The sequence below is a fragment of the Triturus cristatus genome, chromosome 4_1 (assembly GCF_964204655.1).
Source record: "Triturus cristatus chromosome 4_1, aTriCri1.1, whole genome shotgun sequence".
Taxonomy (NCBI): domain Eukaryota; kingdom Metazoa; phylum Chordata; class Amphibia; order Caudata; family Salamandridae; genus Triturus; species Triturus cristatus.
This window is the reverse complement of record NC_140585.1, coordinates 138,890,374-138,908,036: the sequence shown is the minus strand read 5'-3', so window position 1 is coordinate 138,908,036 and position 17,663 is coordinate 138,890,374. Positions and strand designations below refer to the sequence as shown.

The 17,663-nt window shown below is 38.4% G+C and overlaps 7 non-coding genes across 7 annotated transcripts; all 7 read left to right on the top strand.

The window, feature by feature from the left end:
• The first annotated feature begins 3,926 nt into the window (after positions 1 to 3,926).
• Positions 3,927 to 3,998, top strand: TRNAC-GCA (transfer RNA cysteine (anticodon GCA)). The gene has a single exon. It is a non-coding gene; the product is annotated as a tRNA-Cys (tRNA).
• A 1,007-nt stretch (positions 3,999 to 5,005) lies between these two features.
• TRNAC-GCA (transfer RNA cysteine (anticodon GCA)) lies at positions 5,006 to 5,077 on the top strand. The gene has a single exon. It is a non-coding gene; the product is annotated as a tRNA-Cys (tRNA).
• Positions 5,078 to 6,072: 995 nt separating this feature from the next.
• Positions 6,073 to 6,144, top strand: TRNAC-GCA (transfer RNA cysteine (anticodon GCA)). Its single transcript has one exon. It is a non-coding gene; the product is annotated as a tRNA-Cys (tRNA).
• A 1,008-nt stretch (positions 6,145 to 7,152) lies between these two features.
• Positions 7,153 to 7,224, top strand: TRNAC-GCA (transfer RNA cysteine (anticodon GCA)). Its single transcript has one exon. It is a non-coding gene; the product is annotated as a tRNA-Cys (tRNA).
• Positions 7,225 to 8,222: 998 nt separating this feature from the next.
• On the top strand, positions 8,223 to 8,294 carry TRNAC-GCA (transfer RNA cysteine (anticodon GCA)). The gene has a single exon. It is a non-coding gene; the product is annotated as a tRNA-Cys (tRNA).
• Positions 8,295 to 12,963: 4,669 nt separating this feature from the next.
• Positions 12,964 to 13,035, top strand: TRNAC-GCA (transfer RNA cysteine (anticodon GCA)). The gene has a single exon. It is a non-coding gene; the product is annotated as a tRNA-Cys (tRNA).
• A 1,008-nt stretch (positions 13,036 to 14,043) lies between these two features.
• On the top strand, positions 14,044 to 14,115 carry TRNAC-GCA (transfer RNA cysteine (anticodon GCA)). Its single transcript has one exon. It is a non-coding gene; the product is annotated as a tRNA-Cys (tRNA).
• The last annotated feature ends 3,548 nt before the right edge of the window (positions 14,116 to 17,663 follow it).

Sequence of the window (17,663 nt, the reverse complement as noted above, 5' to 3'; positions counted from 1 at the left end):
AATGCATTGTTATACAGGGCTCGGTATTCCATATGGGAAATGTCTGACAAAGCATTGATTTATTTTGGAATCTGGCTCTTCGTTTCACAGCACCAAACAAAGGGAATGGACTATGAAAGCAATTTACAACTTTGTTTTACAGTTTGGTGCTTCCTTTGATCGCACTACAGAAATTGCATAGAAAAGTGGGCAGCAATGCAGTCAATCTATTCCTCATTTAACCCGTGTCCTCAGTCTTACATATATTCCACCTCTTCTCTGTGCATACAAAGTATGTTTTTGTTTGAAGCACTTCATTTTTGTGCAATGCATAATCTATTTACTTTCTACTAAAAAACGCTGCCCACGTACAAGATGTACGAACCCTAGTTGCAGGTGCAAGCAGGCTGGTCTGAGAAACCAGGCCATTTGTGAACACAAAATAGCTTTTTCTGATGTATTAAATCGAATGTACATGAAATGGGTGTTTGGTTGTACCTTCAAATACCAAATTGTAGTGGTATGTAGAAATGTTTTTTCACTGTAATTTGGCCCAAAACAATCATACTTCACCACCATATCAGTGATTGTGGTAATCAATCCACAAAGATAAGTAGTCTCGTAAAAACCTCTTCCCCTTTGAGAATGTTTCAAAACAAACATTTTAATTACAGATATTGGTCCTATGGACCACTGCCTATTCAAATAAAATAACAATTAAACATATACATTTTGTTTTTTAAATGATCCTGTTTTCCTTTAATTAATAATATTAAGAACTACTTCTCCTTTTCCACAGTTTCAAGCTTGTACTTTGTGGCCCAACTGAGCTTGAGCCTCTCACTCTTTCATGATGTATTGATATATTGTCATTCTGATCTTTGAAAACAGTTGGGGATATAGCTCAGTGGTAGAGCATTTGACTGCAGATCAAGAGGTCCCTGGTTCAGATCCGGGTGTTCCCTAAACCTATTTTGGTTCTGGTGTTTGTAGCTGGGATCTTTCATAAAGTCCCTTTGGATCACCATTGACAGAGTCAGTGTTCAGTTGGATCTTATACTTTATTAGCATTACAGTGTCACTGCTCAAAACCTGGGAATAAATGCATTTTTACACAGGGCGTGGGAACTTTCTGAAACATCATTGATTTATTTTGGAATCCGGCTCTTCCTTTCACAGCTTCAAGCAAAGAGAATGACTATGAAAACAATTGAAAACTTTGTTATACAGTTTGGTGCTTCCTTGTAGCGCACTAAAGAAATGGCATAGTATACTCGGCACCGCTGCAGTCAATCTATTTCTCATTTAATCTGTGTCTTCAGTCTTACATATATTCCTCCTCTCCTCTGTGCATACAAAATATGTGTTTGTTTAAAGCACTTCATTCTTGTGCAACGTAGAAACTATTTAATTTCTCCTTAAAACCTCTGCCTACGTGCAAAATGTATGAACCATCGTTGCAGATGAAAAAAGGCTGGCTCGAAGACTCAGGCCATTTTCGAATACAAAATGGCCTTTTCTGATATATTAAATTGATGGTACTTGAAAGGGACGTTTGGGTGTACCTTCCAAATACCAAATTGCAGTGGTATGTAGAAATGTTTTTCGTCCATCATTTGGCCCAAAACAATCATACTTCACCACCATCTCGGTGATTGTGGTAACCAATCCGCGAAAGGATAAGGCGTCCCGTAAAAACCTCTTCCCCTTTGAGAATGTTTCAAAACAAGCATTTTATGAACAGTCATTGGTCCTATGGACCACTGCCTGTTCAAATAAAATAACAATGAAACATATAAATAATTTTTTTAAACGATCCCGTTTTCCTTCAATAAATAATATTAGGAACTACTTCTCCTGTTCCACAGTTTCAAGCTTGTACTTTCCGGCCCAACTGAGCATGATGCTCACAGATTTTCATGAGGTACTGATATATTTTCATTCCGACCCTCACAAACAGGTGGGGATATAGCTCAGTGGTAGAGCATTTGACTGCAGATCAAGAGGTCTCTGGTTCAAATCCAGTTGTCCCCTTTTCCTGGTTTGGTTCTTGTGTTTGTAGCTGGGACTTTTCATAAAACCCCTTTGGATCATCATTGACAGAGTCAGTGTTCGCTTGGATCTTACACTTTAATAGCATTACAATGTCACTGCTCAAAACCTGAGAGTAAATGCATTTTTATACAGGGCTCGGTATTCCGTATGGGAAATGTCTGAAAAAGCATTGATTTATTTTGGTATCTGGCTCTTCCTTTCACAGCACCAAACAAAGGGAATGGACTATGAAAGCAATTGACAACTTTGTTTTACAGTTTGGTGCTTCCTTCGATCGCACTACAGAAATTGCATAGAAAAGGGGGCAGCAATGCAGTCAATCTATTCCTCATTTAACCTGTGTCCTCAGTCTTACATGTATTCCACCTCTTCTCTGTGCATACAAAGTATGTGTTTGTTTGAAGCACTTCATTTTTGTGCAATGCATAATCTATTTACTTTCTACTAAAAACGCTGCCCATGTACAAGATGTACAAACCCTAGTTGCAGGTGCAAGCAGGCTGGTCTGAGAAACCAGGCCATTTGCGAACACAAAATAGCTTTTTCTGATGTATTAAATCGAAGGTAGATGAAAGGGGTGTTTGGTTGTACCTTCAAATACCAAATTTTAGTGGTATGCAGAAATGTTTTTTCACCGTAATTTGGCCCAAAACAATCATACTTCACCACCATATCAGTGATTGTGGTAATCAATCCACAAAGATAAGTAGTCTCTTAAAAACCTCTTCCCCTTTGAGAATGTTTCAAAACAAACATTTTAATTACAGATATTGGTCCTATGGGCCACTGCCTATTCAAATAAAATAACAATTAAACATATACATTTTGTTTTTTAAATGATCCTGCTTTCCTTTAATTAATAATATTAAGAACTACTTCTCCTTTTCCACAGTTTCAAGCTCGTACTTTGTTGCCCAGCTGGCTGTCCCCTAAGCCTATTTTGGTTCTGGTGTTTGTAGCTGGGATCTTTCATAAAGTCCCTTTGGATCACCATTGACAGAGTCAGTGTTCAGTTGGATCTTATATACTGCTCAAAACCTGGGAATAAATGCATTTTTACACAGGGCGTGGGAACTTTCTGAAACATCATTAATTTATTTTGGAATCCGGCTCTTCCTTTCACATCTTCAAACAAAGAGAATGACTATAAAAACAATTCAAAACTTTGTTATACAGTTTGGTGCTTCCTTGTAGCGCACTAAAGAAATGGCATAGTATACTCGGCAGCGCTGCAGTCAATCTATTTCTCATTTAACCTGTGTCCTCAGTCTTACATATATTCCTCCTCTCCTCTGTGCATACAAAGTATGTGTTTGTTTAAAGCACTTCATTCTTTTGCAACGTAGAAACTATTTAATTTCTCCTTAACACCTCTGCCTACGTGCAAAATGTATGAACCCTCGTTGCAGATGAAAAAAGGCTGGCTCGAAGACTCAGGCCATTTTCGGACACAAAATGGCCTTTTCTGATATATTAAATTGATGGTACTTGAAAGGGACGTTTGGGTGTACCTTCCAAATACCAAATTGCAGTGGTATGTAGAAATGTTTTTCGTCCATCATTTGGCCCAAAACAATCATACTTCACCACCATCTCGGTGATTGTGGTAATCAATACGCGAAAGGATAAGGCGTCCCGTAAAAACCTCTTCCCCTTTGAGAATGTTTCAAAACAAGCATTTTATGTACAGGCATTGGTCCTATGGACCACTGCCTGTGCAAATAAAAAACCAATGAAACATATAAATATTTTTTTTAAACGATCCCGTTTTCCTTCAATAAATAATATTAAGAACTACTTTTCCTGTTCCATAGTTTCAAGCTTGTAGTTTCCGGCCCAACTGAGCATGATGCGGTACTGATATATTTTCATTCCGACTCTCACAAACTGGTGGGGATATAGCTCAGTGGTAGAGCATTTGACTGCAGATCAAGAGGTCCCTGGTTCAAATCCAGGTGTCCCCTTAGCCTGTTTTGGTTCTTGTGTTTGTAGCTGGGATTTTCATAAAACCCCTTTGGATCATCATTGACAGAGTCAGTGTTCGCTTGGATCTTACACTTTAATAGCATTACAATGTCACTGCTCAAAACCTGAGAGTAAATGCATTTTTATACAGGGCTCGGTATTCCGTATGGGAAATTTCTGAAACAGCATTGATTTATTTTGGAATCTGGCTCTTCCTTTCACAGCACCAAAGAAAGGGAATGGACTATGAAAGCAATTGACAACTTTGTTTTACAGTTTGGTGCTTCCTTTGATCGCACTACAGAAATTGCATAGAAAAGTGGGCAGCAATGCAGTCAATCTATTCCTCATTTAACCTGTGTCCTCAGTCTTACATGTATTCCACCTCTTCTCTGTGCATACAAAGTATGTGTTTGTTTGAAGCACTTCATTTTTGTGCAATGCATAATCTATTTACTTTCTACTAAAAAACGCTGCCCACGTACAAGATGTACGAACCCTAGTCTCAGGTGCAAGCAGGCTGGTCTGAGAAACCAGGCCATTTGCGAACACAAAACAGCTTTTTCTGATGTATTAAATCGAAGGTACATGAAAGGGGTGTTTGGTTGTACCTTCAAATACCAAATTGTGGTGGTATACAGAAATGTTTTTTCACCGTAATTTGGCCCAAAACAATCATACTTCACCACCATATCAGTGATTGTGGTAATCAATCCACAAAGATAGGTAGTCTCGTAAAAACCTCTTCCCCTTTGAGAATGTTTCAAAACAAACATTTCAATTACAGATATTGGTCCTATGGACCACTGCCTATTCAAATAAAATAACAATTAAACATATACATTTTGTTTTTTATATGATCCTGTTTTCCTTTAATTAATAATATTAAGAACTACTTCTCCTTTTCCACATTTTCAAGCTCGTACTTTGTGGCCCAACTGAGCTTGAGTCGCTCACTCTTTCATGATGTACTGATATATTGTCATTCTGATCTTTGAAAACAGTTGGGGATATAGCTCAGTGGTAGAGCATTTGACTGCAGATCAAGAGGTCCCTGGTTCAAATCCGGGTGTCCCCTAAACCTATTTTGGTTCTGGTGTTTGTAGCTGGGATCTTTCATAAAGTCCCTTTGGATCACCATTGACAGAGTCAGTGTTCAGTTGGATCTTATACTTTATTAGCATTACAGTGTCACTGCTCAACACCTGGGAATAAATGCATTTTTACACAGGGCGTGGGAACTTTCTGAAACATCAATGATTTATTTTGGAATCCGGCTCTTCCTTTCACAGCTTCAAGCAAAGAGAATGACTATGAAAACAATTGAAAACTTTGTTATACAGTTTGGTGCTTTCTTGTAGCGCACTAAAGAAATGGCATAGTATAATCGGCAGCGCTGCAGTCAATCTATTTCTCATTTAACCTGTGTCCTCAGTCTTACATGTATTCCGCCTCTTCTCTGTGCATACAAAGTATGTGTTTGTTTGAAGCACTTCATTTTTGTGCAATGCATAATCTATTTACTTTCTACTAAAAAACGCTGCCCACGTACAAGATGTACGAACCCTAGTCTCAGGTGCAAGCAAGCTGGTCTGAGAAACCAGGCCATTTGCGAACACAAAACAGCTTTTTCTGATGTATTAAATCGAAGGTACATGAAAGGGGGGTTTGGTTGTACCTTCAAATACCAAATTGTAGTGGTATGCAGAAATGTTTTTTCACCGTAATTTGGCCCAAAACAATCATACTTCACCACCATATCAGTGATTGTGGTAATCAATCCACAAAGATAGGTAGTCTCGTAATAACCTCTTCCCCTTTGAGAATGTTTCAAAACAAACATTTCAATTACAGATATTGGTCCTATGGACCACTGCCTATTCAAATAAAATAACAATTAAACATATACATTTTGTTTTTTAAATGATCCTGCTTTCCTTTAATTAATAATATTAAGAACTACTTCTCCTTTTCCACAGTTTCAAGCTTGTACTTTCCGGCCCAACTGAGCATGATGCTCACACTCTTTCATGAGGTACTGATATATTTTCATTCCGACTCTCACAAACAGGTGGGGATATAGCTCAGTGGTAGAGCATTTGACTGCAGATCAAGAGGTCCCTGGTTCAAATCCAGTTGTCCCCTTTGCCTGTTTTCGTTCTTGTGTTTGTAGCTGAGACTTTTCATAAAACCCCTTTGGATCATCATTGACAGAGTCAGTGTTCGCTTGGATCTTACACTTTAACAGCATTACAATGTCACTCCTCAAAACCTGAGAGTAAATGCATTTTTATACAGGGCTCGGTATTCCGTATGGGAAATGTCTGAAAAAGCATTGATTTATTTTGGTATCTGCCTCTTCCTTTCACAGCACCAAACAAAGGGAATGGACTATGAAAGCAATTGACAACTTTGTTTTACAGTTTGGTGCTTCCTTCGATCGCACTACAGAAATTGCATAGAAAAGGGGGCAGCAATGCAGTCAATCTATTCCTCATTTAACCTGTGTCCTCAGTCTTACATGTATTCCACCTCTTCTCTGTGCATACAAAGTATGTGTTTGTTTGAAGCACTTCATTTTTGTGCAATGCATAATCTATTTACTTTCTACTAAAAAACGCTGCCCACGTACAAGATGTACGAACCCTAGTTGCAGGTGCAAGCAGGCTGGTCTGAGAAACCAGGCCATTTGCGAACACAAAATAGCTTTTTCTGATGTATTAAATCGAAGGTACATGAAATGGGTGTTTGGTTGTACCTTCAAATACCAAATTGTAGTGGTATGTAGAAATGTGTTTTCACCGTAATTTGGCCCAAAACAATCATACTTCACCACCATATCAGTGAAAGTGGTAATCAATCCACAAAGATAAGAAGTCTCGTAAAAACCTCTTCCTCTTTGAGAATGTTTCAAAACAAACATTTTAATTACAGATATTGGTCCTATGGACCACTGCCTATTCAAATAAAATAACAATTAAACATATACATTTTGTTTTTTAAATGATCCTGCTTTCCTTTAATTAATAATATTAAGAACTACTTCTCCTTTTCCACAGTTTCAAGCTCGTACTTTGTGGCACAACTGAGCTTGAGCCTCTCACGCTTTCATGATGTACTGATATATTGTCATTCTGATATTTAAAAACAGTTGGGGATATAGCTCAGTGGTAGAGCATTTGACTGCAGATTAAGAGGTCCCTGGTTCAAATCCGGGTGTCTCCTAAACCTATTTTGGTTCTGGTGTTTGTAGCTGGGATCTTTCATAAAGTCCCTTTGGATCACCATTGACAGAGTCAGTGTTCAGTTGGATCTTATACTTTATTAGCATTACAGTGTCACTGCTCAAAACCTGGGAATAAATGCATTTTTACACAGGGCGTGGGAACTTTCTGAAACATCATTGATTTATTTTGGAATCCGGCTCTTCCTTTCACAGCTTCAAGCAAAGAGAATGACTATGAAAACAATTGAAAACTTTGTTATACAGTTTGGTGCTTTCTTGTAGCGCACTAAAGAAATGGCATAGTATACTCGGCAGCGCTGCAGTCAATCTATTTCTCATTTAACCTGTGTCCTCAGTCTTACATATATTCCTCCTCTCCTCTGTGCATACAAAATATGTGTTTGTTTAAAGCACTTCATTCTTGTGCAACGTAGAAACTATTTAATTTCTCCTTAAAACCTCTGCCTACGTGCAAAATGTATGAACCCTCGTTGCAGATGAAAAAAGGCTGGCTCGAAGACTCAGGCCATTTTCGAACACAAAATGGCCTTTTCTGATATATTAAATTGATGGTACTTGAAAGGGACGTTTGGGTGTACCTTCCAAATACCAAATTGCAGGGGTATGTAGAAATGTTTTTCGTCCATCGTTTGGCCCAAAACAATCATACTTCACCACCATCTCGGTGATTGTGGTAACCAATCCGCGAAAGGATAAGGCGTCCCGTAAAAACCTCTTCCCCTTTGAGAATGTTTCAAAACAAGCATTTTATGTACAGGCATTGGTCCTATGGACCACTGCCTGTTCAAATAAAATAACAATGAACCATATAAATATGTTTTTTTAAACGATCCCGTTTTCCTTCAACAAATAATATTAAGAACTACTTCTCCTGTTCCACAGTTTCAAGCTTGTACTTTCCGGCCCAACTGAGCATTATGCTCACACTCTTTCATGAGGTACTGATATATTTTCATTCCGACTGTCGCAAACAGGTGGGGATATAGCTCAGTGGTAGAGCATTTGACTGCAGATCAAGAGGTCCCTGGTTCAAATCCAAGTGTCCCCTTGGCCTCTTTTGGTTCTTGTGTTTGTAGCTGGGACTTTTCATAAAACCCCTTTGGATCATCATTGACAGAGTCAGTGTTCGCTTGGATCTTACACTTTAATAGCATTACAATGTCACTGCTCAAAACCTGAGAGTAAATGCATTTTTATACAGGGCTCGGTGTTCCGTATGGGAAATTTCTGAAACAGCATTGATTTATTTTGGAATCTGGCTCTTCCTTTCACAGCACCAAACAAAGGGAATGGACTATGAAAGCAATTGACAACTTTGTTTTACAGTTTGGTGCTTCCTTCGATCGCACTACAGAAATTGCATAGAAAAGTGGGCAGCAATGCAGTCAATCTATTCCTCATTTAACCTGTGTCCTCAGTCTTACATGTATTCCACCTCTTCTCTGTGCATACAAAGTATGTGTTTGTTTGAAGCACTTCATTTTTGTGCAATGCATAAACTATTTACTTTCTACTAAAAAACGCTGCCCACGTACAAGATGTACGGACCCTAGTTGCAGGTGCAAGCAGGCTGGTCTGAGAAACCAGGCCATTTGCGAACACAAAATATTTTTTTCTGATGTATTAAATCGAAGGTACATGAAAGGGGTGTTTGGTTGTACCTTCAAATACCAAATTGTAGTGGTATGCAGAAATGTTTTTTCACCGTAATTTGGCCCAAAACAATCATACTTCACCACCATATCAGTGATTGTGGTAATCAATCCACAAAGATAAGTAGTCTCGTAAAAACCTCTTCCCCCTTTGAGAATGTTTCAAAACAAACATTTTAATTACAGATATTGGTCCTATGGACCACTGCCTATTCAAATAAAATAACAATTAAACATATACATTTTGTTTTTTAAATGATCCTGCTTTCCTTCAATTAATAATATTAAGAACTACTTCTCCTTTTCCACAGTTTCAAGCTCGTACTTTGTGGCCCAACTGAGCTTGAGCCTCTCACGCTTTCATGATGTACTGATATATTGTCATTCTGATCTTTAAAAACAGTTGGGGTTATAGCTCAGTGGTAGAGCATTTGACTGCAGATCAAGAGGTCCCTGGTCCAAATCCGGGTGTCCCCTAAATCTATTTTGGTTCTGGTGTTTGTAGCTGGGATCTTTCATAAAGTCCCTTTGGATCACCATTGACAGAGTCAGTGTTCAGTTGGATCTTATACTTTATTAGCATTACAGTGTCACTGCTCAAAACCTGGGAATAAATGCATTTTTACACAGGGCGTGGGAACTTTCTGAAACATCATTGATTTATTTTGTAATCCGGCTCTTCCTTTCACAGCTTCATGCAAAGAGAATGACTATGAAAACAATTGAAAACTTTGTTATACAGTTTGGTGCTTCCTTGTAGCGCACTAAAGAAATGGCATAGTATACTCGGCAGCGCTGCAGTCAATCTATTTCTCATTTAACCTGTGTCCTCAGTCTTACATATATTCCTCCTCTCCTCTGTGCATACAAAATATGTGTTTGTTTAAAGCACTTCATTCGTGTGCAACGTAGAAACTATTTAATTTCTCCTTAAAACCTCTGCCTATGTGCAAAATGTAGGAACCCTCGTTGCAGATGAAAAAAGGCTGGCTCGAAGACTCAGGCCATTTTCGAAAACAAAATAGCCTTTTCTGATATATTAAATTGATGGTACTTGAAAGGGACGTTTGGGTGTACCTTCCAAATACCAAATTGCAGTGGTATGTAGAAATGTTTTTCGTCCATCATTTGGCCCAAAACAATCATACTTCACCACCATCTCGGTGATTGTGGTAACCAATCCGCGAAAGGATAAGGCGTCCCGTAAAAACCTCTTCCCCTTTGAGAATGTTTCAAAACAAGCATTTTATGTACAGGCATTGGTCCTATGGACCACTGCCTGTTCAAATAAAATAACAATGAAACATATAAATATTTTTTTTAAACAATCCCGTTTTCCTTCAATAAATAATATTAAGAACTACTTCTCCTGTTCCACAGTTTCAAGCTTGTACTTTCCGGCCCAACTGAGCATGATGCTCACACTCTTTCATGAGGTACTGATATATTTTCATTCTGACTCTCACAAACAGGTGGGGATATAGCTCAGTGGTAGAGCATTTGACTGCAGATCAAGAGATCCCTGGTTTAAATCCAGGTGTCCCCTTACCCTGTTTTGGTTCTTGTGTTTGTAGCTGGGACTTTTCATAAAACCCCTTTGGATCATCATTGACAGAGTCAGTGTTCGCTTGGATCTTACACTTTAATAGCATTACAATGTCACTGCTCAAAACCTGAGAGTAAATGCATTTTTATACAGGGCTCGGTATTCCGTATGGGAAATTTCTGAAAGCATTGATTTATTTTGGAATCTGGCTCTTCCTTTCACAGCACCAAACAAAGGGAATGGACTATGAAAGCAATTGAAAACTTTGTTTTACAGTTTGGTGCTTCCTTCGATCGCACTACAGAAATTGCATAGAAATGTGGGCAGCAATGCAGTCAATCTATTCCTCATTTAACCTGTGTCCTCAGTCTTACATGTATTCCGCCTCTTCTCTGTGCATACAAAGTATGTGTTTGTTTGAAGCACTTCATTTTTGTGCAATGCATAATCTATTTACTTTCTACTAAAAAACGCTGCCCACGTACAAGATGTACGAACCCTAGTCTCAGGTGCAAGCAGGCTGGTCTGAGAAACCAGGCCATTTGCGAACACAAAACAGCTTTTTCTGATGTATTAAATCGAAGGTACATGAAAGGGGTGTTTGGTTGTACCTTCAAATACCAAATTGTAGTGGTATGCAGAAATGTTTTTTCACCGTAATTTGGCCCAAAACAATCATACTTCACCACCATATCAGTGATTGTGGTAATCAATCCACAAAGATAGGTAGTCTCGTAAAAACCTCTTCCCCTTTGAGAATGTTTCAAAACAAACATTTCAATTACAGATATTGGTCCTATGGACCACTGCCTATTCAAATAAAATAACAATTAAACATATACATTTTGTTTTTTAAATGATCCTGTTTTCCTTTAATTAATAATATTAAAAACTACTTCTCCTGTTCCACAGTTTCAAGCTTGTACTTTCCGGCCCAACTGAGCATGATGCTCACACTCTTTCATGATGTACTGATATATTGTCATTCTGATCTTTAAAAACAGTTGGTCCTATGGACCACTGCCTGTTCAAATAAAATAACAATGAAACATATAAATATTTTTTTTTTTTAAACAATCCCGTTTTCCTTCAATAAATAATATTAAGAACTACTTCTCCTGTTCCACAGTTTCAACCTTGTACTTTCCGGCCCAACTCAGCATGATGCTCACACTCTTTCATGAGGTACTGATATATTTTCATTCCGACTCTCACAAACAGGTGGGGATATAGCTCAGTGGTAGAGCAATTGACTGCAGATCAAGAGGTCCCTGGTTCAAATCCAGTTGTCCCCTTTGCCTGTTTTGGTTCTTGTGTTTGTAGCTGGGACTTTTCATAAAACCCCTTTGGATCATCATTGACAGAGTCAGTGTTCGCTTGGATCTTACACTTTAATAGCATTACAATGTCACTCCTCAAAACCTGAGAGTAAATGCATTTTGATACAGGGCTCGGTATTCCGTATGGGAAATGTCTGAAAAAGCATTGATTTATTTTGGTATCTGGCTCTTCCTTTCACAGCACCAAACAAAGGGAATGGACTATGAAAGCAATTGACAACTTTGTTTTACAGTTTGGTGCTTCCTTCGATCGCACTACAGAAATTGCATAGAAAAGGGGGCAGCAATGCAGTCAATCTATTCCTCATTTAACCTGTGTCCTCAGTCTTACATGTATTCCACCTCTTCTCTGTGCATACAAAGTATGTGTTTGTTTGAAGCACTTCATTTTTGTGCAATGCATAATCTATTTACTTTCTACTAAAAAACGCTGCCCACGTACAAGATGTACGAACCCTAGTTGCAGGTGCAAGCAGGCCGGTCTGAGAAACCAGGCCATTTGCGAACACTAAATTGCTTTTTCTGATGTATTAAATCGAAGGTACATGAAATGGGTGTTTGGTTGTACCTTCAAATACCAAATTGTAGTGGTATGTAGAAATGTGTTTTCACCGTAATTTGGCCTAAAACAATCATACTTCACCACCATATCAGTGAAAGTGGTAATCAATCCACAAAGATAAGTAGTCTCGTAAAAACCTCTTCCTCTTTGAGAATGTTTCAAAACAAACATTTTAATTACAGATATTGGTCCTATGGACCACTGCCTATTCAAATAAAATAACAATTAAACATATACATTTTGTTTTTTAAATGATCCTGCTTTCCTTTAATTAATAATATTAAGAACTACTTCTCCTTTTCCACAGTTTCAAGCTTGCACTTTCCGGCACAACTGAGCATGATGCTCACACTCTTTCATGATGTACTGATATATTGTCATTCTGATCTTTAAAAACAGTTGGTCCTATGGACCACTGCCTGTTCAAATAAAATAACAATGAAACATATAAATATTTTATTTTTTAAACGATCCCGTTTTCCTTCAATAAATAATATTAAGAACTACTTCTCCTGTTCCACAGTTTCAAGCTTGTACTTTCCGGCCCAACTGAGCATGATGCTCACACTCTTTCATGAGGTACTGATATATTTTCATTCCGACACTCACAAACAGGTGGGGATATAGCTCAGTGGTAGAGCATTTGACTGCAGATCAAGAGGTCCCTGGTTCAAATCCAGTTGTCCCCTTTGCCTGTTTTGGTTCTTGTGTTTGTAGCTGGGACTTTTCATAAAACCCCTTTGGATCATCATTGACAGAGTCAGTGTTCGCTTGGATCTTACACTTTAATAGCATTACAATGTCACTCCTCAAAACCTGAGAGTAAATGCATTTTTATACAGGGCTCGGTATTCCGTATGGGAAATGTCTGAAAAAGCATTGATTTATTTTGGTATCTGGCTCTTCCTTTCACAGCACCAAACAAAGGGAATGGACTATGAAAGCAATTGACAACTTTGTTTTTCAGTTTGGTGCTTCCTTCGATCGCACTACAGAAATTGCATAGAAAAGGGGGCAGCAATGCAGTCAATCTATTCCTCATTTAACCTGTGTCCTCAGTCTTACATGTATTCCACCTCTTCTCTGTGCATACAAAGTATGTGTTTGTTTGAAGCACTTCATTTTTGTGCAATGCATAATCTATTTACTTTCTACTAAAAAACGCTGCCCACGTACAAGATGTACGAACCCTAGTTGCAGGTGCAAGCAGGCTGGTCTGAGAAACCAGGCCATTTGCGAACACAAAATAGCTTTTTCTGATGTATTAAATCGAAGGTACATGAAATGGGTGTTTGGTTGTACCTTCAAATACCAAATTGTAGTGGTATGTAGAAATGTGTTTTCACCGTAATTCGGCCCAAAACAATCATACTTCACCACCATATCAGTGAAAGTGGTAATCAATCCACAAAGATAAGTAGTCTCGTAAAAACCTCTTCCTCTTTGAGAATGTTTCAAAACAAACATTTTAATTACAGATATTGGTCCTATGGACCACTGCCTATTCAAATAAAATAACAATTAAACATATACATTTTGTTTTTTAAATGATCCTGCTTTCCTTTAATTAATAATATTAAGAACTACTTCTCCTTTTCCACAGTTTCAAGCTCGTACTTTGTGGCCCAACTGAGCTTGAGCCTCTCACGCTTTCATGATGTACTGATATATTGTCATTCTGATCTTTAAAAACAGTTGGGGATATAGCTCAGTGGTAGAGCATTTGACTGCAGATTAAGAGGTCCCTGGTTCAAATCCGGGTGTCCCCTAAACCTATTTTGGTTCTGGTGTTTGTAGCTGGGATCTTTCATAAAGTCCCTTTGGATCACCATTGACAGAGTCAGTGTTCAGTTGGATCTTATACTTTATTAGCATTACAGTGTCGCTGCTCAAAACCTGGGAATAAATGCATTTTTACACAGGGCGTGGGAACTTTCTGAAACATCATTGATTTATTTTGGAATCCGGCTCTTCCTTTCACAGCTTCAAGCAAAGAGAATGACTATGAAAACAATTGAAAACTTTGTTATACATTTTGGTGCTTTCTTGTAGCGCACTAAAGAAATGGCATAGTATACTCTGCAGCGCTGCAGTCAATCTATTTCTCATTTAACCTGTGTCCTCAGTCTTACATATATTCCTCCTCTCCTCTGTGCATACAAAATATGTGTTTGTTTAAAGCACTTCATTCTTGTGCAACATAGAAACTATTTAATTTCTCCTTAAAACCTCTGCCTACGTGCAAAATGTATGAACCCTCGTTGCAGATGAAAAAAGGCTGGCTCGAAGACTCAGGCCATTTTCGAACACAAAATGGCCTTTTCTGATATATTAAATTGAAGGTACTTGAAAGGGACGTTTGGGTCTACCTTCCAAATACCAAATTGCAGGGGTATGTAGAAATGTTTTTCGTCCATCGTTTGGCCCAAAACAATCATACTTCACCACCATCTCGGTGATTGTGGTAACCAATCCGCGAAAGGATAAGGCGTCCCGTAAAAACCTCTTCCCCTTTGAGAATGTTTCAAAACAAGCATTTTATGTACAGGCATTGGTCCTATGGACCACTGCCTGTTCAAATAAAATAACAATGAACCGTATAAATATGTTTTTTTAAACGATCCCGTTTTCCTTCAATAAATAATATTAAGAACTACTTCTCCTGTTCCACAGTTTCAAGCTTGTACTTTCCGGCCCAACTGAGCATGATGCTCACACTCTTTCATGAGGTACTGATATATTTTCATTCCGACTGTCACAAACAGGTGGGGATATAGCTCAGTGGTAGAGAATTTGACTGCAGATCAAGAGGTCTCTGGTTCAAATCCGGGTGTCCCTTAAACCTATTTTGGTTCTTGTGTTTGTAGCTGGGATCTTTCATAAAGTCCCTTTGGATCACCATTGCCAGAGTCAGTGTTCAGTTGGATCTTATACTTTATTAGCATTACAGTGTCACTGCTCAAAACCTGGGAATAAATGCATTTTTACACAGGGCGTGGGATCTTTCTGAAACATCATTGATTTATTTTGGAATCCGGCTCTTCCTTTCACAGCTTCAAGCAAAGAGAATGACTATGAAAACAATTGAAAACTTTGTTATACAGTTTGGTGCTTCCTTGTAGCGCACTAAAGAAATGGCATAGTATACTCGGCAGCGCTGCAGTCAATCTATTTCTCATTTAACCTGTGTCCTCAGTCTTACATATATTCCTCCTCTCCTCTGTGCATACAAAATATGTGTTTGTTTAAAGCACTTCATTCTTGTGCAACGTAGAATCTATTTAATTTCTCCTTAAAACCTCTGCCTACGTGCAAAATGTATGAACCCTCGTTGCAGATGAAAAAAGGCTGGCTCGAAGACTCAGGCCATTTTCAAACACAAAATGGCCTTTTCTGATATATTAAATTGATGGTACTTGAAAGGGACGTTTGGGTGTACCTTCCAAATACCAAATTGCAGTGGTATGTAGAAATGTTTTTCGTCCATCATTTGGCCCAAAACAATCATACTTCACCACCATCTCGGTGATTGTGGTAGCCTGTTTTGGTTCTTGTGTATGTAGCTGGGACTTTTCATAAAACCCCTTTGGATCATCATTGACAGAGTCAGTGTTCGCTTGGATCTTACACTTTAATATCATTACAATGTCACTGCTCAAAACCTGAGAGTAAATGCATTGTTATACAGGGCTCGGTATTCCGTATGGGAAATGTCTGAAAAAGCATTGATTTATTTTGGAATCTGGCTCTTCCTTTCACAGCACCAAACAAAGGGAATGGACTATGAAAGCAATTGACAACTTTGTTTTACAGTTTGGTGCTTCCTTTGATCGCACTACAGAAATTGCATAGAAAAGTGGGCAGCAATGCAGTCAATCTATTCCTCATTTAACCCGTGTCCTCAGTCTTACATGTATCCCACCTCTTCTCTGTGCATACAAAGTATGTGTTTGTTTGAAGCACTTCATTTTTGTGCAATGCATGATCTATTTACTGTCTACTAAAAAACGCTGCCCACGTACAAGATGTACGTACCCTAGTCTCAGGTGCAAGCAGGCTGGTCTGAGAAACCAGGCCATTTGCGAACACAAAACAGCTTTTTCTGATGTATTAAATCGAAGGTACATGAAAGGGGTGTTTGGTTGTACCTTCAAATACCAAATTGTAGTGGTATGCAGAAATGTTTTTTCACCGTAATTTGGCCCAAAACAATCATACTTCACCACCATATCAGTGATTGTGGTAATCAATCCACAAAATAGGTAGTCTCGTAAAAACCTCTTCCCCTTTGAGAATGTTTCAAAACAAACATTTCAATTACAGATATTGGTCCTATGGACCACTGCCTATTCAAATAAAATAACAATTAAACATATACATTTTGTTTTTTAAATGATCCTGTTTTCCTTTAATTAATAATATTAAGAACTACTTCTCCTGTTCCACAGTTTTAAGCTTGTACTTTCCGGCCCAACTGAGCATGATGCTCACACTCTTTCATGATGTACTGATATATTGTCATTCTAATCTTTAAAATCAGTTGGGGATATAGCTCAGTGGTAGAGCATTTGACTGCAGGTCAAGAGGTCCCTGGGTCAAATCCGGGTGTCCCCTAAGCCTATTTTGGTTCTGGTGTTTGTAGCTGGGATCTTTCATAAAGTCCCTTTGGATCACCATTGACAGTCAGTGTTCAGTTGGATCTTATACTTTATTAGCATTACAGTGTCACTGCTCAAAACCTGGGAATAAATGCATTTTTACACAGGGCGTGGGAACTTTCTGAAACATCATTGATTTATTTTGGAATCCGGCTCTTCCTTTCACAGCTTCAAACAAAGAGGATGACTATGAAAACAATTGAAAACTTTGTTATACAGTTTGGTGCTTCCTTGTAGCGCACTAAAGAAATGGCATAGTATACTCTGCAGCGCTGCAGTCAATCTATTTCTCATTTAACCTGTGTCTTACATATATTCCTCCTCTCCTCTGTGCATACAAAGTATGTGTTTGTTTAAAGCACTTCATTCTTGTGCACCGTAGAAACTATTTAATTTCTCCTTAAAACCTCTGCCGACGTGCAAAATGTATGAACCCTCGTTGCAGATGAAAAAAGGCTGGCTCGAAGACTCCGGCCATTTTCGAACACAAAATGGCCATTTCTGATATATTAAATTGATGGTACTTGAAAGGGACGTTTGGGTGTACCTTCCATCTCGGTGATTGTGGTAACCAATCCGCGAAAGGATAAGGCGTCCCGTAAAAACCTCTTCCCCTTTGAGAATGTTTCAAAACAAGCATTTTAAGTACAGGCATTGGT